The 23,651-nt window shown below is 40.2% G+C and overlaps 1 long non-coding RNA gene across 1 annotated transcript; it reads left to right on the top strand.

Annotated features, from left to right (window-relative positions):
* The first annotated feature begins 837 nt into the window (after nt 1-837).
* On the top strand, nt 838-16,237 carry LOC134731550 (uncharacterized). The gene is made up of 2 exons (XR_010113912.1): nt 838-1,019; nt 13,903-16,237. It is a non-coding gene; the product is annotated as an uncharacterized lncRNA (long non-coding RNA).
* Nucleotides 16,238-23,651: the final 7,414 nt, after the last annotated feature.

Genomic DNA, 23,651 nt, shown 5'->3' with positions numbered 1-23,651 from the left:
ACCTATCCTGATCCCAAAGTAGTGAAATGAGCCATTTTTCAGGAGTTTGGATGGTAGCAGCAATATTTTTGATGGTCTGGCCCACAGCCATACTAATTCTTCTGCTGACCTGGCCCTGAGTTGTGAGTTCGTTTGGGTATCAGGGCAAGTATTCCCAGGGCTTGTTTCATGACTAGTCTAAGCAACTGTGTTCCTCTCATTCCCCTTTCCAGTAATTGCTTTAGTCACAGTTATACGACCCAATTCTGGCCATGGGGACATGAGGAATTCAGCAGGGAAGCTTTTAGAAAAGATTTTTTTCTCTCAGATTTAAAAATAAAAAAATACATGAAAGGAGAAGTCGTTTTAGCCCTTCCTACTTTCAATACTATCATGTGAGGATATGATTCACGGAACTACTACAGCTTTCTTGTGAACATGAAGGAAACTAAGATGTTCAGCCAGAGTCCTGACATTGGTGAGCTACGGAGACAGCTTTAGGTCAGTATTCTTCCAGGCTTTGTATGTGAGACTGCTAATTAGCCCTATTGTTTAAGCCAACTTTAGTTGGGTATTCTGCTACTTGCAGCCAAAAGCATCCTAACTGATGTGATTAGTATGTGTGTTTTATTCACCACCAATGCCTAGCACGGGGCCTGGCATACAGCTAGAAGCTCAATAATTGTTTTTTGAATTAGCGAATGATAGCACTGTTCAATCTTAACTGCTGGGTCTACTCTGGCTATGTTCTGGCTCTGGTAGAGCAGTTCCAGATAGGTCCCAGGAGGCTATCTGAGCCTGGGTAACCTGCCTGGAGTCCCAGCACTTGGCTGCTGGGTCTTTTTTTGTTTTTAACAGGTTTTCCAGGGTTGGAATTATGCCCCTGGCCAGTGGTGACTCATAGTTCTCCCTGAGACCAACCTCTGCCCAGACTGTGAAAGGACTTGAATATCTTCTGTTGCTGAGTTCCTTCTGGAGAGAAACTACATGTTACCTTCTATTGAGCTGCCTCGCCATAGATCTCCTGCCTTGATTGCCAGGTTTGTCTATTCACATACCTCTGGAAACTGTATTTCCCCTGTTTGCCTGAAGAGCCCAGCCCCCCATCTGTATCTTGTCCAGGACTGTAACTGCTCACTGCTCCTGGCAGGTGTGATTTGTTCCCAGCACCCAAACCCTGGTCTGGTTTGGTCTATCACAGACTTCCTGAGCTCTGGAAGGAAGGCTTTCCTCCTGATATACTCAGAAGCCATTTCTGTCTTATTATCATCATCTGACAGAGTTTGGTCAGATGCTAATAAACAATGACAACAATTGCTTCTTCTGCAGGCTAGGAAGCCTCACCTGCAATTGTGAAATGTCAAGCAGAAGTTGAGGTAAAAGAGGAACAAGAAAATTATCTTCTGCCCATTGTACACTTCTAAGATTAAAGAAAGAGTGTAAGGCTTTTTGAAACCTCTGTACAAGGACATTTCAACCTCATTGTTTACAAAATCAGAGAAAGTAAACTAATTTTCATTCCTCAGATTCTTGAGAATTAGAAATGGTGAAGTTTTTTGGTAAATATGGCCAGCCAAAAAGGAAGCCTACTCAAATGCCCACTACGAGTAGAATGGTAATTCAGCTGTGGTGTATTTGTCCAATAGAACACTGCCTCAACGAGAGTGAATGGTCTCCAAACACGTGGATAAGTTTCAAAATATAATAAGGAGTTAAAGAAGTCAGATGCATACACAGTATATGATTCAATTTATTTAAAGTTCAAAACAGGTAAATTTAATGCATGGTATTAAAAATCAGGATGGTGGCTACCCTTGTGGCAATGGGGGCTGCCAGAAGGGAACAGAAGATAGGCTTTTGAGATTCTGGTCATGTTCTACTTTTTGATCTGGGAGCTGGTTACACATGGTTAGTTTGCAAAAGTTCAATAAGCTGTCCACGTATAATATGAGCACTTTATCTATCTATCTATCTATCTAGCTAGCTAGCTAGCTATAATACTTCAATTAAAAGTTAAAAATAATTACATGGCCATGGAAACAAGCCTTGGATCAGAAACAAGCAAAGATTCACAGAATCCTAGTGCCAAAAATGAGCTCCCTCATTTTACAGAGGGGAATACTAAGTGATCAGGAAGTCCAGTGAGTCACCCTAAGTCACACTAATGAGCCAGTGGTCAAGCCAGACATGGAGCCCGTGTCTGATTCTAGCCCAGGGCTCTCTCATTGAGTGGGCATAAAGGAAGTTGGATTGTGGCAAAAAATTTAGTGATGTTTCCTTCTGTGCATCTTTTTTCCTTTTTGTTGGATTTACTTGAGATACAGAGTTTTGGGGAAATGTTTAGGCATAGTTACTTCTAACAAACACTTTTGTTGCTTAATGGGTATATGGAAAACAACACAGATAGACAGGGTCAGAGGTTGCATAGTGTCCTACTCTCAGAAGAGCCCTAACCTTGCTTTAATGCTCTGCCATCACCATCTTGAAAGTCTTACTAATTTTTAAACAATGGGCCTGGAACTTTTCATTTTGCACTGAATTCTATAGATTATGTGGCCAGTCCTACAAATAAATGCTGCATTGTTTAATGAAGAAGGTATGCAAGTCAAATACTTGTAATCAAATCTATTTTAAATGAGCAAGGAGAATTTGTTATTTAAAGGTAAATTCTATACAACAATAAATCAGTTTTATACAAAGAATAATCCCCTAATTTATTTATTTTGCCACTAAATTTCAGTACCACCAGTTGACTTCAGACAAGAGATCAAATGGAAAGTGAAATAATGAATAAGAATCCTGGAATAGTCGAATTTAAGAACTAAAAAAGGATCCTAGGGATAATCTCATCCATCCTCTATTTTGCAGATGGAGAAAATGAAGTCTAAAGAAAGGGGGTGATTTGGAAAGAAATTGACCATGTAGATAGAAACTAGTGAACCTTGATCAGTATAGTCCAATATCTGAAGACACAGTGATACTTGAAAATTTCTGGCCAAGTTTCTGGAGCACTTCTTTTTGCCATCCCAGAAAAAGCCACCTAGGCAGGCCAAAACCTTAAACTTTGCTTAATGCAGAATCATTTGCTGGAAAAAAAGCATACAGGGAAATTGATTATATTTTGTGTAAAATAATTATCTTAATGTAGCATCTGCTATATACAATGTTCACTTGTAAGCAGAAATGGCTGTCAGAATGGCTCTGCCTCAAACACAGTTTGTTAGCATCAACTTGACCCAACTCGGTATCTTCCAGATGCAGATACTGGCATCAGACAAAGACTCTGGCATGTATCTGAGGCCCTGAGCTTCCATCTCAATTCACCTCTGTTTGTCTTCACTGAATAGATTTAGGTGACTGGGTCATGGCTATGTTCTGCTTTAGAGCAATGGCATTTCTGCAGCCAGAAAAACAGAGCAATGAATTAAAGTTTTTAAGTAGCTAGTATGAGTCAGAAGTTCTGCTGGGTGACACAGATGCAAGGACATACCTCTGTTTCCAAGGAGTCCACAGCATGGCTGGGGAGGCAGACACAGTTGCAATTCAAGACGATGAGTGTACAGCATAGATATGCAAAGGGTAGTGGGCTAGTGGGGCTACCTTGTGGAGCATGGCAGGAAAATGGAGAGCAAAGAAGGGCTTCATGCAAGAAATGAGTCTTAAAGGATATGTAGAAGTTAACCTGATGAAGGGCCCAGAAAGGAGATGGCATGGCAAATTGGGCAAAGAACTCCAGGGGAGAGTATGAATAAAGTCAGCAAAGGGTTTTCAACAAGAAGTTATTGGTGCTTCAGGATGATTACTGTGGACAATGGCTACAGGAAGGCGGAGGGCAGGATGACAGGCAGTGGTCCAGGTAAAGAGAAGATTGAGGAATTCTTGGAGATGCTGAGTTTCAAGTGCCTATCGACCATTTAGGTTGATAATTTTCACCATTTCAAGCAGAAGCATTGAACTTTTTCTTATTTGCTTGAATGTATGTTTGTGATAGTTGAATGAGTTCGAAGCTCACATGTGAATATAATATGCAATATCACACATCTTCATTTCAAGTGAGCATGCATATCGTTAGGTATTCATTTTTAAACCATGTCTAGATATAAGAGAGTAGGGAAGTTAGAATACAATTATATTGCTAGAAGGAGCCATAATAATCATATTCTACATAAAGCAATTTGAGCTCCCTGAGGCTAAGTGACTCTCCCAAGGTTTCCAGCTATTAAATGGAAGAGTTGAGACTCCAACACAGTTCGCTATCCCCTCCCACTTGCTGCTTCATCAAGGTATTGAAGATGGCTGCAATTTACAGTCTAAAGTGTGCTATAGTGTGTTTACCATGCTAACTTCCCATTTGAAAAGAGCTTTGAAAAACTTCCTGTCTCCATTTTTGCTTCTCACCTAATCACAGTTTTATTTATTCCATCAACTTCAGGTCTCAACTTTATCCCCTGCTTGTTTTAAAGTTTCTTTGAGAAGTGCCTTTGAGAAAGTCCTCATGAACTGGCATTGATTCCATGGTTTCCAGTGAAGTGGGAAGCTCACTGAGCACCATCACTCATTGTGGTCTGTTTGCCTTCATTTACTCTCAGAGTGGGCAGAATCTTGAATAGCTAGAAGCACAGGGAAAGGCAAAGCAGGAAAACATTGGGTCAGGTTTTCCTCCCAATCATACCTTTCAGAGAGAGAGAGAAACATGATCAGAATCCAAGACAAGCAGGTGTTCAGCATCTACTAAGAGGGCTTTTGAAGCAACTTTAAGGAATAGTTTTTAAATAATTCTGCCTAGGTCTTCAAATCACATTCCATCCTAAATTTTAAGAAGCAAAATTATTATGTCATTGCAAATGTGATGATTATTAGAGACAAGGCTTCAATTTACATCAAATGTATGTATTTCGAGGGTGCCTTATACCACCCATGTGTACAGCAGAGTTGTACCCAAATTATAGAAATCAGCACAGAAAATTTCTTTCTAAAATGATCATAGATTTATAGTAGAATATTTGCATGATGGGGCAAGTTTCTCTATCCCTGGACCATCATTGCCTTGCTGTATACTTTCTTCTGATGGGGAAGGGAATTTTAAGCATGTCGAATCTAAGCTATACTTCGAGAAGTCAATATTGGCAAGAGGGAATTAGTCTGTCTTATTGCTCCCCTTTGAAGAATGTAAAACCATGGGCAATAGTATTTGGCATCATGGCGACTATAGAGATTGAAGTAGGTGCCCTGGGCTGGGAGCAGGGGAATAGGAAGAAGCGGGGAAATTCATGGAAGGTAGGGAGCTTCCAGACCCATGAGCACAGACTTTGGTACAAAAGGTGAACAGTTAAAATATTTTGCCACCCTCTGCATTCTGAGTGTGTCCCAGATTTGTCTTAAGCAAGACTGGGTACTCTCTGGTGTAGGGCTGTGCTTTCGCACCTCCCCATGCCATGCAGCAGGGTTCTATTTGCTCTTGTGACGTGTCGGTAAGGCCCCTGGATGTTGAGTCTTTGCTCAGGAATGCTAAATAAATAATAAGAATTACATACTATTCTTTCTTGACCATCTTCTCTGTGCTGAACACCATCCTAGGTATGAGGCTTGACGAACATCTCAAAGCCAGGACAGTGGTACCTAGACAAGAACCCAGGACATAGGGTACTATTTCAGAGCTCTTTCCACTGTACTATATTGCCTAGTGTTTGTGGTCAAGTATGGGGCTGTGTGTGCTCATAGGGATGGAAAAGCTGTTGAGACCCCAAAGAATGAATCTTAGGTGGTGAAGTTCCAGGCATATGGTAAGAGTGGGATTTTGTCTGTTTCTCTGCAAATGGTGCCAATAGAAAGGCTACCCTGCCTAGGTTAAGGATGTGGTATAGAATGTGGTTGTTAGGAAGGCTTAAGACAATAAATGGTAAAGAACCTGGCACAGTGCCTGGCACACAGCGGTAATTAATTAATAAATGGAAAGTATGATTTCTAGAGGGCCTCACACTGCGTATTTGAAGCACTCCTTCCTATCGTGGTGCCTCTGGAAAGCCATAAAACATAGTAATTATAGCTTATAGCATAGTACATAGAACTTATAGCTCATCTTCCTTGGGTAGCCTGGGGATGCCCTGGGTTTGGAGGCCTCTCCATGAAGCGATTTTTGACTCGTTCTGCTAGGCCCAAAGAGTTCATCTTGTAGGTCCTGTCCAATGTTGCTCAGTCATAGGTTCTGTTTTTCACTAATGATACTTCCACCCAAGACCTGGAACAGAAAGCTTACTTCCAAATGCTACTTTTTAGATCCAGATTACAGATGGAGCAGAGTTTTTCTGACCCTGACATTGTGCAGACATCTGTTCTGGCTGCCTGCCTGCCTATGTCACTCTGCTTCCTGCTCAGGCATCAAAACCTCAGCCCTTAACAGGCGTCTAAGACTTATGCCTGGAGGGCTTCACAGCTCTAACTCCCACCTATTATACTATCTAAAGACTCCTTTGTTTCTGATTCCTGGGAATTTCCCTTTCTTGTTTGCATGTGTATTAAAGAAAATCTGCTAAGCTCTGAGCATTCAGCCAATTTATTGAATGACCCCAGGCCCAATGGAAATTCACTCAACCAGTTGTGGACTTCTTTGAAACCAGATTTCCCTTCATTACAGAAAAGGAAAGGAAGAATTTACATTCTGCCTCATGGGCCAACCAGAGATCTGAACTCAGAATCTTGCCTTCTGGGTGTGTGTCCTTTTTGCCATATCCAAGTTCTTTCCATTTCTGCTTGGAGAGACCTGCTGAAATCACACCTGAGGGAGGCAATGTGGCTCTCCCTGACCAGGTACTTTGTTTCAGACCATGTTTGGTGGTCTGTTGTTTGCTACTGTCCAACACAAATCTATTTTTAATTTAAAAAATATATATGAATATATATAGTTATATATATATATAACTATATAAAAAACTGTAACTATATCTATCTATCTATACACACACACCAGCCTTTTTGTTTTTTTGAGCAGTCTATTTGTTTATTTGGGGATGGGGGTGGCTTATACGTCTTTAAGTCTGTCACCTGGTCTAGAGGTCTGAATAACTTCAGCATTTGCAATGTTGGCTAACATTGTAATAACTCCACAAAGGTCCTCAAGGTCAGGAGAGTGTGGACAAACATAAATGAATAAGGAGGGAACACTAAAAGTGTTTTTCCTTGATGTAGAAAGGCTCTCAGTGCCCAGGCCAAGGGCACAGCTTTGCTCTTCAACCCAAAGTTGCAGAGGCAGAAGGGCTACTTTCTGTGTAGTCAGGAATCCGGGTTCCTACCATCAGCAGCCATATGGGTTTGGGAACATTCGTCAGCTAGAGAACTCGCTGAGATGGAGAAAGTAACTTTTCACAGGACAGCCCAAAATATTTTTTAAACTTATGGAAAACTGGTAGTGACTTTCTCCATGTGCCAACTGCTGACATGCATTTTTGTTTAAAGATATACCAGGTAGAAAAATAGTGAAATGTTTCAAGGAATACCTCAGCTGATGAGTGTTGGCTGTTCTGGGGGCTCACAGAGAGCAGTGTAGGGATTGAGGTATAATTTTTGATGTAGAAGAAAAGATTTGGAACAGTACTGACACACAGTAGGCATGACATAAACTTAGCTATCATTATCATATACAGTAGAATGATAAAATCCCACAGGTTGGTTTAGCTGAGGCGCTGACAGCAGTAGGTGACAAGTACTCTCACATTCCAACGTGAGTCACTAAACCAGCTAGAACATCCATGTAGACCACCCATGTTGCAAAGGGAGTGGCTGGAGCCTGGTTCTGCCAGAATCAGGGAGGTTGAAGATTAAGTGGGGGAGAACAAGTATTTCTTTAGACAGAGTTGTCCGAGGACCATGGAGTTTCCACTTTCCAGGGAATAGAAGTATTTCTCCATCACTGTAAACCAAATGAGGAGGATGTGTCAAGCAAGCTACCCAGAGAGCTTACCCTGCATCTTCTCGAATTTAGGGATATGGGGACAGGTGCCTGATACACATCCGGAAAAATCTATAGGTGAGAGGCTGTAGCTAAAGAGACCAGAGCTGAAAAACAGAGGCATAGGGAGGGAGGTCACTTTTTGGGGGGAAGGTGGGAGGCAAAGATATGGAACCCATGGAAGGGATCTTGCTGTCAGTTGTCTTGAAAAGGACACTTCCCAAGAGATCATCCTTTCTGGGGTGAGGTGACCTGGGCAGAGAGAAAGCTGGAGTACTGCTACATGCAGAAGCTGAGGGTGGAACAGGAACCAGAAATGGCTGTCAGGGAGGGACAATATCACACCGGGGAATTACAGTTGAAGCCGTCTCCCGTCTACCCCCATGTGTGTGGTGTGTGTTGTATGTGTGTGGTGTGGTGTGTGTGTATGGGGTATGTGTGTGTGGTGTGTGTGGTATGTGCATGTGTGGTGTGTTTGTGTGGTGTGTGTGGGGTGTGGTGTGTGTGGGGGGTGTGTGGTGTGTGGTATGTGGTGTGGTGTGGTGTGGTGTGTGTGTGGTGGGTGTGTAGTGTGTGGTGTGTGTGTGGTATGTGTGTGGTGTGGTGTGTATGTGGGGTGTGTGGTGTGTGTGTGGTGTGTGTGTGGTGTGTGTGGGGTGTGTGTGGTGTGTGTGGGGTGTGTGTGGTGTGTGGTCTGTGTGGTGGGTGGTGTGTGTGGTGTGTGCATGTGTGGTGTGTGGTGTATAGTGTGTGTGTGGTGTGTGGTGTGTGGTGTGGTGTGTGGTGTGTGGTGTGTGTGTGTGTGTGGTGTGTGTGTGTGTGGTGTGTGTGTGTGGTGTGTGTGTGGTGTGTGTGTGGTGTGGTGTGTGGTGTGTGTGTGTGTGTGGTGTGTGTGTGGTGTGTGTGTGTGTGTGTGTGGTGTGTGTGTGTGTGGTGTGTGTGTGGTGTGTAGTGTGTGGTGTGGTGTGTGTGTGGTGTGTGTGTAGTGTGTGGTGTGTGTGTGGTGTGTGTGTGTGGTGTCTGTGTGTGTGGTGTGTGTGGGGTATGCGTGTGTGTGCGTGTGTGTGCGTGTGTGTGTGTGTGTGTTGGCAGTGTCTCTAGGGAATTTACAACTCAAAGGCAAAAGACTTAGCATTTAGCATTTGGCTATCCCTCCTACCAGGGGGCATCAGTGCCAGACTCCAATTGTACCCATCAAGAAACGTCTTTTCTGCTCCTTTTCCAGCTTCATCTTACTCCCTGGGGACCGCTGGCGCAGCACTGTGGGTGGAGGTAGGAAGACTATAAGATGTAGAGAAATAATGGTGAAGCCAACGCTACCCCTACTCCCTTCCACGCAGCAGGATTTCAAGCCTGCTTTAGACCTAATGGAGGAGAAGTTTTAAATTAGATGAGAGTTTAAAGTCCACAAAATAGGATTCCAGGGGCAGTTATGAAAGAAATTAGTTTATAGTAATTACACTTTATCAAGTTCAATAGTCTTAAGTCAGTTCTAGCAGCAGAGCCTGAGATAGGTATTGAAGTGCACAGTATTGAGAGAGTGCTCCATGCTCTCAGGAGAAACTTGAAGTCGAGAGGGAGTGAACCAGGATAGGGCCGGGGAAAAGGCTAGGCAAAGATGTGGTCTCAGGTAAAGACTCATCTTGGTCTGATCCACAAGGGACTGTGAAGCATAAATAACACCACGAAGATGTTCCACTTTGTCAGTCTGTTGGGGTGAGTCGGGGATGGAGTGTAACCTCCCCAGTGAGTTAGCTCCCATCAGCCATGGGCAATCCTTCAGACAGGGGGCAAGCTTTGAACTATTAACAGTGAACACTCAAAGCAGCTGAGAGATGGGTGCTCCAGCCCAGTAAAAGGGACCTAGATGGGCACCAACAGTGACTATTACAGCACTTTATTTCAAAGCCCATTCCATAGCCTTTTCTTTTCAAGAACTTTAGCAGTCCCCTTGAAATATTTTTATGTGCAGTTGATACCTACAGTAGAGTCTTAGTCTTGGGAAATGCTCCATCAAAATATGCGTTGAGGAAGAGAAAGTTCCCCTGCCCAAATTGTGCCACCACATTGAGCCTGATGTGTAATAGCACACTTCTTTTTGGAATTTGGTGTGTTCATTATAATAATCGTAATGCAACACAGCACACACTTAAGATTTCCTCTTTCCTAGAATAAAAAACTATGTGAACTAAAATCTTATGCACCCCTAACACTGTGAGGCGCAATACAAGGGCACAAATGGAGGCTGCCTGCATACAATATATCCAGTTACCTAAAAGGTACAAACCATGCCAACAAACTGATAGGTAAAATAAGTTATATCCCACTACATTGATATATATATATGCCTTCATAACAACCGGGTCAAGTTTGAGTTCATAATTTTCAGATTCCTTAAAGTTTCATATTAAAATAATACGGCAGAGGAGAGAGGGCCCCAGCCTGTGGCTCACTGACACTGTACTTCCTATCCCTGCTTTCATTTTGTCCTGTGAGCACAAGCATATCAGACTGCTTGGAATGCCATGACAAAATGCCATAAACAGGGTGGCTTAAAAAGAGACATTTGTTGTCTCACATATAAATGACTATTGTCACTTTAAGCCACTAAGTTTTTTTTAATGCAGAATTAGATAACTAATAAAGGAGAGAAGTACAACAGAAGGGCCATCCCAGAACCCTCTAAAATGTGGGGCCTAGGACAGGGGCTACTTTTGCTTGGATCTAAAGGCAGTACTGACCATAGGATATCAATTTTGTTCCTTTAGGGACCTGGGGATTTCCTAGGGAAGGGTGGGTTTATTTACACAAAAGAAAAACCAAAACCAGACAAAGACACAACAAAAAAAAGAAAACTAAAGGCCAATGTGTCTGATGAACACTGATGCAAAAATCCTCAACAAAATACTGCAAACTGAATTCAACAACACATTAAAAAGATTATTCTTTATGACCAAGTGGGATTCATCCTACATATGCAAATCAATAAATGTGACAGATCCTATCAACAGAATGAAGGACAAAAATCGTATGATCATTTCAATGATGCTGAAAAGGCATTTGATAAAATTCAACATCCCTTCATGATAAAAACTCTCAAAAAAATGGATATAGAAGGAACAGACCTCAACATGATAAAAAACCATATGCAATAAACCTACGGCTAGCATCATACTGAACAGTGAAAAACTGAAAGCCTTTCCTCTAAGATCTGGAACACAACAAGGATGCCCACTTTCACCACTTTCACCATTGTTATTCAACATAGTACTAGAAGTCTTAGCCAGAGCAATAGCAATTAGACAACAGAAAATAAATAAATAAAAGGGCATCCAAATTGGAAAGGAAGAAGTCAAATTATCCTTGTTTGCAGATGATATGATCTTATATTTAGAAAAACCTAAGGACTCCACCAAAAACTATTATAACTGATAAATAAATTCAGTGAAATTGTAGGATACAAAATCAACTTACAAAAATCAGTAGTATTTCTATATGCCAATAATGATCGATCTGAAAAAGAAACTGAGAAAGTAATCCCAAATTGAGCTACAAATAAAATAACATCCTTAGGAATAAACTTAAAAAAGTAAAAGATCTCTACAATGAAAACTATAAAACATTGATGAAAGGAATTAAAGAGGACATAGAAAAAATAAAAAGATATTCCCTGTTCATGAACTGGAAGAATCAATATTGTTAAAATGTACATACTACCCAAAGCAAGCTACAGATTCAAGGTAATCCCTATCACAATACCAATGGTATTCTTCACAGAAATAGAAAAAATAATCCTAAAATTTCTCGGAACCACAGAATACCCAGAATAGCCAATCCTATCCTAAGCAAAAAGAACAAAGTTGAAGGAATCACCTTACCTGACTTCTATTACACCCAGAGCTAGAGCAACCAAAACAGCATGGTGCTAGCATGAAAACAGACATAGAGACCAATGGAACAAAACAGAGAACCCAGGAATAGATCCATGCATTTACAATCAACTCATTTTTTATAAAGGTGCCAAGAACATACATTGGGAAAAGGACAGTCTTTTCAATAAATGGTGCAGGGAAACTGAGTATCTATTTGCAGAAGAATGAAACTAGACCCCATCTCCCACCATTTACAGAAATCAAATACAAATGGATTAAAGACTTAAATCTAAGACCTTAAACTATGAAACTACAACAAAAGGACACTGGAGAAACTCTCTGGAACATTGGACTGGGCAAAAATTTCTTGAGTAATGACCCACAAGCACAGGCAACCAAAGCAAAAATGGACAAATGGGATCACATCAAGTTAAAAAGCTTCTGCACAGCAAAGGAAACAATCAACAATGTGAAGAGACAACCCACAGAATGAGAGAAAATATTTGTAACCTACCCATCTGACCGGGGATTAATAACGAGAATATATAAGCAGCTCAAACAACTCAATAGGAAAAAACAAATAATCCAGTCAAAAAAATGGGCAAAAGACACTTTGGGAAGCCGAGGCGGGTGGATCACGAGGTCAGGAGATTGAGATCATCCTGGCTAACATGGTGAAACCCCATCTCTACTAAAAATACAAAAAATTAGCCAGGCGCGGTGGCGGGCGCCTGTAGTCCCAGCTACTCAGGAGGCTTGAGGCAGGAGAATGGCGTGAACCCGGGAGGCGGAGCTTGTAGTGAGCCGAGATCGCGCCACTGCACTCCAGCCTGGGCAACAGAGCGAGACTCCGTCTCAAAAAAAAAAAAAAAAAAAAAGGCAAAAGATTTGAACAGACATTTCTCAAAAGAAGACATACAAATGGCCAATAAGGATATGAAAAACTTATCAACAGCACTAATCATCAGAGAAATGCAAACCAAAGCCACTATGAGATATCATCTCACCATAGTTAAAATGGCTTGTATCCAAAAGGCAGGCAATAATGAATGCTGGCAAGGATGTGGGGAAAGGGGAACCCTCATACACTGTTGGTTAGAATGTAAGCCACTGTAGAGAACCGTTCGGATGTTCTCTAAAAAACTAAAAATAGAACTACCATGTGATCCAGCAATCCCACTGCTAGGTAGAAACGTCCCAAAAATAAAATCAGTATATTGAAGAAATATCTACACTCCCATGTTTATTGCAGCACTATTCACAATAGTCAAGATTTGGAATCAAAGTGTCCATCAACAGATGAATGGATAAAGAAAATGTCTGTGTGTGTGTATATATGTATATATATATATATATATATATATATATGAAATATTATTCAGCCATAGAAAGAATGAAAGCCTGTCATTTACAACAACGTTCATGGAACTGGAGGACATTATGTTAAGTGAAATAAGCCAGGCACCAAAAGACATATATCACATACTCTCACTCATATGTGGGAACTAAAAAATACATTGAACTCATAGAGAATAGAATAATGGTTACCAAAGGGTGGGAAGGGCAGTGGGAAGAGGGGGATAATGAGGGCATGGTTGATGGGCACAAAAATACAGTTATAGAAGGAATAAGATCTAGTGTTTGATAGTACAATGGGGTAACTATAGTTAAAAACAATTTATTGTATATTTCAAAATAACTAAATGAGTGGAATTGGAATGTTTCTATCACACAGAAATGATACATTCTTGAGGCAATGGATACCCCAGTTACCTTGATTTGACCATTATGCATTGTATGTTTGTATCAAAATATCACATGTACCCCATAAATATGTACAACTAATAGATATCCATAATAATAATTTTTTTAACAGCACTGATTACGGTGTTTGAGATCAGGAGACTTTTCTTACCAAAACTGTAACAAAAGAGCCTTTTATCTAGAGTACACAAATAAACTAAAGTGTAATGAGACATTTATTTGCTTGTTTGTATAAATACACCAAAATATACACATTGGAACAGTCAAAGCGGAAGGCAATTTACTTAAGCCAGTGATGCTGTCGGTTGGTTTTCAAAAATGCCTGTGAAATTTCTCTTTCAGAATCACCCATGAAGCTGGATTATGAGCTCCCATGAAACCAGACTCATCACTCAAACTGAGCCTTGGTTTGTGACCCCAGACAGCATTTCCCAGCATGATCACCCAACCTACCCAGCAGACTGCTCCAAATGGCTTAGAACTGTTTTCAAAACTCACATCCTCCCTGTGAGGATACATGCTGTCAGAATTATCTTTCTGAAACACATCTCAGATCATGTGCTTCAGTAGCTCTCAGTTGCATAGATAATTAAGCCTCAACTTCTCAGCCTGATTTTCAAAACTTTATTATACAACCCCCAGTCAGCCTTCCAGTTCTGTCATCAACCAGCAGTCTCCTATGAACACACGATGCCCTCTCTAGTTACCAATGAAAGGTACCATTTACTGAGCTCTTATTATGTGCCCCACACTGCACTAAAAGCTTTAAACAATATCTCATTTTATCCTTATAGGATTTTGTAGGATGAATATTATCTCTATAGTACAAATAATAAAACAATGATTGCTAGCTCTTTTTATAGTGCTTACAATGTGCTAAGGTATTGTTCTATAGAAATAAGTGTGCCACAAATGTAATTTTACGTTTTTCATAGTCACATTAAAAAGTAAAAAGAAACAAGTGAAGCTGATTTTGTCAAGGAGCATGTAATTAACATAAAAAATAATTAATGGGATATTCCACATTTTCTTTTTTTTTTTTTGGTACTAAATCATTAAAATCAGTGTGTATTTTACACCTATAACATATCTCAATTTGGATGCTAAACTTTCACTGGAAATATTTGAATTCCAATGAAATCAACACAATAAATACTGTGTTTATATTTTAAAAAATGCACGGTAAGAAAAAAGTAGATTGCACACCCAAGTTGTTACAAACATATCTGGAAGAATCAAGTACCAAAAAGTCATTTCCTTTTCTATTCTCATCCAAATTGTTAAAATTCCTTGGATTTAACATTTTAAATTTCACTTTCAATCAATTAAAACAGTTAAAATTTTAGTTTCTGATGTTGCACTAGCCACATTTCAAGCCTCAGTAGCCACATGTGGCTGTGGCTGCCATGCTGGACAGCACAGCTCTAAGCACTTTACTACTATGAGGTAGGTGCTGTTATTATCTTCACTTCATTCTCAGCAAACTAACAAAAGAACAGAAAACCAAACACTGCATGTTCTTACCGCATTGTTCAAGTGGGAGTTGAACAATGAGAACACATTCACAAGGAGGGGAACATCACACACCGGGGCTTGTCGGTGGGGGTGGGGGGCTAGGCGAGGGACAGCATTAGGAGAAATACCTAATGTACACCTATGTAACAAACCTGCACGTTCTGCACATGTATCCCAGAACTTAAAGTATAATTTAAAAAAAAAAGAAAAGAAAAGAAAAGAAAAGAAATAGAGGCACAGAAAGTTGTAACTTGCATTAGTGCACTCAGCTGACAAACTGCACGGTTTCATTTGTCAGAATGCTTTCATTTGCTCAGAATGGTTAATTTGTCCAAGGTGACTTTGCTAATAAGGGTTAGAGCCAGGAGTTGAACTCAGGATTAAGTTCGTAGCCTAAGTTTTTGCCATGATGCTCATTGCTCTACCCATTTAATTGCTCGCTATTATCCTAAAATCCTTAATTGATGCTGGTCTTTTTTGTCAGACTGTTACCTCTGTCTGTATTGCCTTGCAAGGTCCATTTTAAGTATCATTCATTCACCCATTTATTCACTCAGTAAGTTAATTGCTTTTTCCAGCAAATACTGTTAGCCGTTTTTCAAATATCTGCCACGTAGACAATAGCTATGAACAAAATAAGGCAGACACGGCCTCTGCCCACACAGAACTTTTAGTTTAACAGCACTTAACTTTTAAATCTCCAGACCCTATAACACTCTAAAAATTGTTGAGGACCCCCAAGAGCTTTTGGCTATGTAGCTTATAGCTATTAATATTTATTGTAATAGAAATTAAAACTAGGACATTTTAAAAACATTTATTTATACATTCATTTAAAGATAACATAATATGGCTGGGTGTGGTGGTTCACACCCGTAATCCCAGCACTTTGGGAGGCTGAGGCAGGTGGATACTTGAGGCCAGGAGTTTGAAAACAGCCTGACCAACATGGTGAAACCCCATCTTTACTAAAAAACACAAAAATTAGCCAGGCATGGTAGCATGCACCTGTAATCCCAGCTACTCGGGAGGCTGAGGCAGGAGAACCACTTGAATTCGGTAGGCAGAGGTTGCAGTGAGCTGAGACTGCGCCACTGCACTCCAGCCTGGGTGACAGAGCGAGACTCTGTCTCAAAAAAAAAAAAAAGGAACATAACATAAACCCATTATATGTAAACACAAAGAGTGTATAATTATGAAAATATAACTATATTTTCCAAGAAAAAAATTAATTAAGACAGTGGCATTGTTTTCCGACTTTGCTAATCTCTTTAATGTGTGACTTAATAAAAGACAGCTGGATTCTCATCTCTGCTTCTGTCTTTAATCTCTTGCAATGTGTTGATTTCGTTGAAATGTATGAGGAAAATCTGGCCTCAACCAGATATGTAATTGGAAAAGAGAGCAGTGGTCTTAACCCATTTATGCTGGAGGTTGCAAATTTTTGAATTGCAGACATGTATGAAAAATCAGACCTTCGCGATGACCCTGAGCAGTAGGATATAAATAACTCCCACATGCTTAGCGTTCCAATAATGGAACACTAGGCATAAATGGGTTAATAGGCTCTTAACTGTGAAAATTGTTTTTTTGCCACTATTCTGAAACTCAACAAGTGATTGTTTATTAAAGTTTAGCTACAGTATGGAATCTGAAACCATATCAATTTCATATATTAAAGTTACATTAAAATTCATTAGTCTACCTTGCACATTCAATGGATTTTATTATTATTACTATTATTTTGAGATGGAGTCTCGCTCTGTCACCCAGGCTGGAGTGTAATGGTGTGATCTTGGCTCACTGTAACCTCTGCCTCCTGGGTTCAAGCGATTCTCCTGCCTCAGCCTCCAGAGTAGCTGGGATTACAGGCATGAGTCACCACGCCCGGCCTCAATGGATTTTATATATGCTTTTGTAATAACATGCATTGTTCATTTGGAAAATATTGATTCACTGAGTTATACAGCTCTTTCAAATGTTGACACATTTCATTATTTATTTAAGAATCACATTCACAGCTGGGCGCGGTGGCTCATGCCTGTAATCCCAGCACTTTGGGAGGCCGAGGTGGGCGGATCACGAGGTCAGGAGATCGAGACCATCCTGGCTAACACGGTGAAACCCCATCTCTACTAAAAATACAAAAAAATTAGCCGGGCATGGTGGCACACACCTGTAGTCCCAGCTACTTGGGAGGCTGAGGCAGAAGAATCGCTTGAACCCGGGAGGTGGAGGTTGCAGTGAGCCAAGATTGCGCCACTGCACTCCGGCCTGGGTGACAGAGCAAGACTCCATCTCAAAAAAAAAAAAAAAAAAAAAAGAATCACATTCACTAATATCAGCACTGATCAGATCAGAAAAATCTTCAAGTATCAGGAGGCTGTCAAGCTTGTACAGGCAAGTAGGCAAGTACAATTTTTCCAAAATTCTGATTTTTATTTGAATGCTCAAATTTTACCATTGGCAACATATACTGTGAGTTGTTTTTCTTGAAGTAACAGGCTCATTTTGTTCATTTTTGAGAAAATATCTGCCAAATAGTCAAGTCTGAACAATCATAGTTTGTCTGATGTTCTTTCAAGTAAAAATGGTGCTCCTTGAAGAAAGCATCTAGCTCAGCTCACAAGCCAAACAGTCATCAAGAGCTTTTCCCTGAGAGGACCATTGGGTTTCAATGAGCAGCAAAAATGCTTAATGCATACATTCCCATTCTGTCAAGCAGAATATTAAACAGATACATATCCAAGGGCAGTAATTTAACAAAATTAATCATTGTTAGTGCTTAATCAAGGGCATTCTTAAGTAAAACTAGCATTTTTTCTCATAGTGAATAAGAATACAATGACTAATGGTAAGTTTATTGCCACTGTCTGTTTTTGCTAATGCACCAGCAGTATTTTTACCCACCATTGCTTTGTTCCATCAGTGAAAATATCAATCCAGTGAAAAAGGTAAATAACATTTTAATATTAACATGAAACTAGTTTTGACCTCATGAATCCCTTGAAATGGTCTCAGGATCCCAGGAATCTAAGTACCACACTTTCAAGACCAGTGGTCTAGAAGGAAAAATAATTGGACAAGTACATGTGTAAGCTTGTTCACTCCAAGGGGTCAAGGAAGTCCTCGTGGATAAAGTGATATTTAAGGTTAGACCGGAAATATACGTATCAGTGACCCAAGTGAACAAAGGGCAGGGTAGGGAAGGGGAATGTCAGGCAGACATAGAGGTGTGTGTGTAAAAGCTGGAAAAGAGAGGCAGGCTGCAGAAGCTACAAGAGGCTCATTTGGCTGGGACTTGAAATGTCAGAAGAAGAGCAGTAAGTGATGAGGCCAGAGAGATGGCAGGGCCAGCCAGCAAACAGCCTTGCAAATACATTGAGGGCATCACATCACCTCTGTTTACTTCTGAAAATATTTAACCTGAATCTAATCATGAGGAGACAACCAGACAAATCCAATTTGAGGACATTTTGCCAAATAATCTGACTGGACTCTTAAAAATGTCAAGGTATCAAAAGACAGAAAAGGGCTGAGAAACTGTTCTAAATTAAAGGAGACTAAGGGAGACAAGACATCTAAAAATATTACATAATTCTTTATTGGATCTTGGATTTAAAAAAAAAACACTGTCTTAGTCCATTTAAGCTATAACAAAGCACCTTAGACTGGGTAACTCATAAACTTATAAACAACACAAATTTATTGCTCACAGTTCTGGAGGCTGGCACCAATATTAAGGTGCCAGCAGATTGATGTCTGGTGAAGCCTTGCTCTCTGTTTCATTGATGGTACCTTTTGTGTCCTCACATGATGCGGGACAAGGCAGTTCCTTTCAACCTCTTATAAGAGCATGAATCCTAGTCATGGAGGCTCTACCCTCGTGACTTAATTACCTCCTAAAGGCCCCACCTCTTAATACTACCACATTGACAATTAAATTTCAACGTATGAATTTAGGGGACACATTCGGACCATAACACCCAACAACAACACCACCAATAACTATGAAGGACATTGTTTTGGGACAATTAGGGAAATTTGAATATGGACTACATATTAGATAATGCATATATCAAGGTTACATTTTCTAAATGTGTGGTTGCATTTTGGTTATATAGGAGAATGCCTTTGTTCTAGGGGGATACAATGCTGAAGTATTTAGGGATGAAGTATGACGTCTGTAAATAGTTTAACTCTCAAATATTCATCAAAAACTGTATGCACATACAGAAACAGAGAGGACAATAAGACAAATGTAGCAGCATGTTAACAATTGATGAAATTTGATGAAAGCCCTAAGGGCATTAACTTTACTACTCTTGCAAATCATCAGTAGGTTTGAAAATTTTTCAAAATAAAATGTGGGAATATAAGGAATTTCGGCTTTATTCTAGAATCAAAAGAAGGTATGGAAAGATGGTAGCCAATAATCAGGATTTGTAAATAAGGGATCAAAACCAGATTCAAACAGGAAAGTTACTAACTTGTGATCAGACATGATGGATGATGCTGGTCCCCAAATTTCAGAATCCAGATCCCCTCAGGTCCTACCACTCTGCTCCCAACTTTTCTCTCATTCCTGTTTCTCTGTAACACTTGGCCTCATTCTTTGTAATTACAGACAAGAGTCCTCTGACAGGGAACAGTGGCCTCAGGCGAGTCCGAGATTGCTTTTTTACTGCCCCTGAACCCTACCTCCACTAATAGATTCTATTTGAGGTTAACCAATTGCCAAGAAAGCATTCTCAATGGTCCTGGGCGGGGGGGGGGTCCATAGGTTGCCTTTTGACCAATCACTGAGGTCACTGATGTGAGTGACAATAATTGCTTCTCTCTGGTCCTGCACTTGCCCTGTGAATCAGTTTCTCCTCTGAGAAGCAGATGCCAAGAAAGGATTAAATTTACAAGAAATGTATTTGGGGAAATGCCAGGAAAGGATAGACTGGAAGGGAGCTGGAGTAGGCAGGGAGAGCCTTCAGACTGTGATGCAGGCTCGACATTTGGGAAAGAAGAGAGGAAAGGAAGGACTAAGTAGGAAGAGCCTCAGGCCACAGCACAGATCTAAGAAAGTCTTGTCTGGGCTAATGGGGAGTGCCCACAAAATGATGGTCCATTGGAAAAGCACTACATCAGGTAGGAATGTCCTACTTCTAGACCCCCACCATGCTCATTGGCTGGGAGCAGCCTTGGGGAAGCATGGTCTTGATATAAACACCAAGGTGCATCCCAAGATGCAGCATCTGGGGCCTTTAAATTGACTACACCACCACTCCTCCAGTAGATATTTGAATTGCACACAGAAGGAGATTTGAATTGCACACTTCACAGTTGCCACACTCTGTGGGTTAGAAAGGGAATGGATACCGGGTATATATCCAAGTCAAAAGAAATCATTTTACCAAAAAGATACATGCACTCGATTGTTCATTGCAACACTATTCACAGTAGCAAAGACAGGGAATCAATATAAGTGCCCATCAGTGGTGGACTGAATAAAGAAAATGTGCTACATATATACCATAGAACACTATGCAGCCATAAAAAAAGAATGAAATCATGTCCTTTACTGCAGCATGGATGTAGTTGGAGGCCATTATACTAAGTGAATTAATACAGGGACAGAAAACCAAATACTATGTGTTCTTACATATAAGTGGGAGCTAAACATTGAGTACACATGGACATAAAGATGAAAACAACAGACACTGGGGACTACTGGTGGGGAGGATGGAAAGGGAGACAAGGGTTGGAAAACCACCTATTGGGTACTATTGTCACTACTTGGGTGATGGAATCATTTGTACACCAAACCTCAGTGACATGCAATGTACCCATGTAACAAACCTGCACATATACCCCCCGAAACTAAAATAAAAGTTGAAAAAGAAAGAAAGGGAATGGGGAAAATGTAAGAAGAGATGTTGGACAAGAAAAAACATGAAAGTATATTTGTCCTGGAGGGAAAGAATCCTGCCTTTTCTTTGACTTTCAGTCTTCAGTTCTTTGAATCACTATGTTCTTACACAGTAATAGATGTATAATAATTAAATTTATATTCTGGAGATGATCACAAAATAAGACGTATAAAATATTTTATTTAATAATTATAATGTAGCTTAGTCTAGCTGGAGTGATTCCTTTGAAGGTAAAAATGCATTTGATGTGTTTCTGGTGTGTTAAAGATTTGCTTGTCTTAATACCCTAACTTCCTGTGTTTTCTTTTTCCTTTTTCTTTTTCTTTTTTTTTTTTTTTTCTGAGATGGGGTTTTGTTCTTGTTGTCCAGGCTAGAGTACAATGGCTCCATCTCGGCCCACTGCAACCTCTACCTCCCATATGTTTACTGCAGCACTAATCACAATAGCAAAGACTTGGAACCAACCCAAATGTCCATCAGTGATAGACTGGATTAAGAAAATGTGGCACATATACACTGTGGAATACTATGCAGCCATAAAAAAGGATGAGTTCATCTCCTTTGTAGAGACATGGATGAAGCTGGAAACCATCATTCTGAGCAAACTATCACAAGGACAGAAAACCAAACACCGCCTGTTCTCACTCATAGGTGGGAATTGAACAATGAGAACACTTGGACACAGGATGGGGAACATCACACACTGGGGCCTGTTGTGGGGTGGGGGGATGGGGAGGGATAGCATTAGGAGAAATACCTAATGTAAATATCAAGTTAATGGGTGCAGCAAACCAACATGCATACCTATGTAACAAACCTGCACGTTGTGCACATGTACCCTAGAACTTAAAGTATTAAAAAAAAAAAAGTCAAAATAGTGGGGAGGAGGGGGAGGAGGGGGAGGAGTGAGTGGGAGGGAGTGGCTGGATTAGAAGTGGCTCCTGTGTGCAGTCAGTGACCTATTTTTAAATCTGGATGAATGGTCACATGGGTGTATTCACTTTGTGAAATTTCACTGAATTTTACATGTATGTAAAATTATTTAGGCACTTTTCTGCATGTACACTTGAATTTTTAAAAGTCTATTAAAATTATGCCTCAGGAGTAATTAGGATTGTGGAGTCACCATGGAGTTTGAGAAATTAGTCTTTACATAATTGCTCAGAATTGACATGGTGGATAGTTTTCGGCCCAGCTGTGGGACAATAGAGACTTTTTCAGCATAAAGCATGTATCAGCTATGGGACTGTATAGGAGTTAATGGCAGAGCCACTGGCATTTTAAAGATGTGCTTCATGTTAAAAACCTTTTCATGTACGTTCACTCACATGAGTTCCACACAACAACCCTGAGAGTAGCAATTGCCATCACAGCAACCTCCAGGTGAGAAAACCAATACTCAGAAAATCAAGCGATTTATTTAAGGTGTCTTAGCTAGTAAGCAGTGGATTCAGAGTTAAAGCCCAGGTAGGTTGGCCCCAAAGCTTGTGTTGGCTCATCTTCCCCACCCTGCCTCTAGATATTTTAGTAATTGGCAACTTCCCCTCACTCACATAATACTGTATTAGGTAGCATGGTTCTGGTAATTATCTATACATTTCTATCATAGGGAAAAAAATTCTATGATTTTCTTGGTGCTTACTCTGTTTACCAATTAGATTTGTTTTTATTGTTTTAATTTTTAACTCGGTACTTTTTTTAGAATTAGAGTACATTAAAGAGTTATTTTTATTTAGGCTTTCACATTATAAAAGAAGTATAACAACATCGTGGTGGCTCACACCTGTAATCCAGCACTTTGGGAGGCTGAGGTGGATGGATCATTTGAGGCCAGGAATTCAAGACCAGCCTGGCCAACATGGTGAAAACCCATCTATAAGCCGGGTGTGGTGGCATATGCCTGTAATCCTGGCTACTAGGGAGGCTGAGGTAGGAGAATCTCCTGAACCCAGGAGGCGGAGATTGCAGTGATCCGAGATCGTGCCACTGCACTCCAGCCTGGGCGACAGAGCAAGACTCCATCTCAAAAAAAAAAAAAAAAAAAAAAAAAGAAGAAGAAGTATAATGGCATTAAAGGAAACTGAGAAATTAAGAAGTCATCCACAATCTTGCCATCCTAATCCAATCACTATTTACATACTTTTGCTTGTTTTTATGAAATTTCTTTTTTAAGCCCTTTTGTTGAGGAATGATTGACATACAAAAAGCTGTACATATTTAATGTGTAGAGCTTGACTTTGGAGGTAGGTCAATTACTACTTAAATTGTAGTATTCCTTTTAAATCTTTTCTCATACATTTATTTTTTTCTACTTTTTGCACTTAAGAATACACGTCCTAGAGTTTTAACAATATTTAAGGCTACATTTTTAGAAATTCTTTTTTGTACCGAGAGTAAACATTCTTATTTTAAAAATTGCAAGCTGAAAAAAATATGAAGAAAAAATAAAAACTACCTTAATTGCATGACTGAGCAAGAACTAGTACTAATCATTTATCAGGTTTCATTTGAACACATAGACACAGGGAGGGGAACGACAGACACTGGGGCCTGTTGGGAGGTGCAGAAGGAGGGAGAGCATCAGGAAAAATAGCTAATGTATGCTGGGCTTAATACCTAGGTGATGGGTTGATAGCTGCAGGAAACCACCATGGC

This window comes from Symphalangus syndactylus, chromosome 10 (assembly GCF_028878055.3).
Source record: "Symphalangus syndactylus isolate Jambi chromosome 10, NHGRI_mSymSyn1-v2.1_pri, whole genome shotgun sequence".
In the NCBI taxonomy this organism is placed as follows: Eukaryota; Metazoa; Chordata; class Mammalia; order Primates; family Hylobatidae; genus Symphalangus; species Symphalangus syndactylus.
Note: the sequence above shows the minus strand (reverse complement) of the source record. Positions and strands in the feature narration are given on the sequence as shown.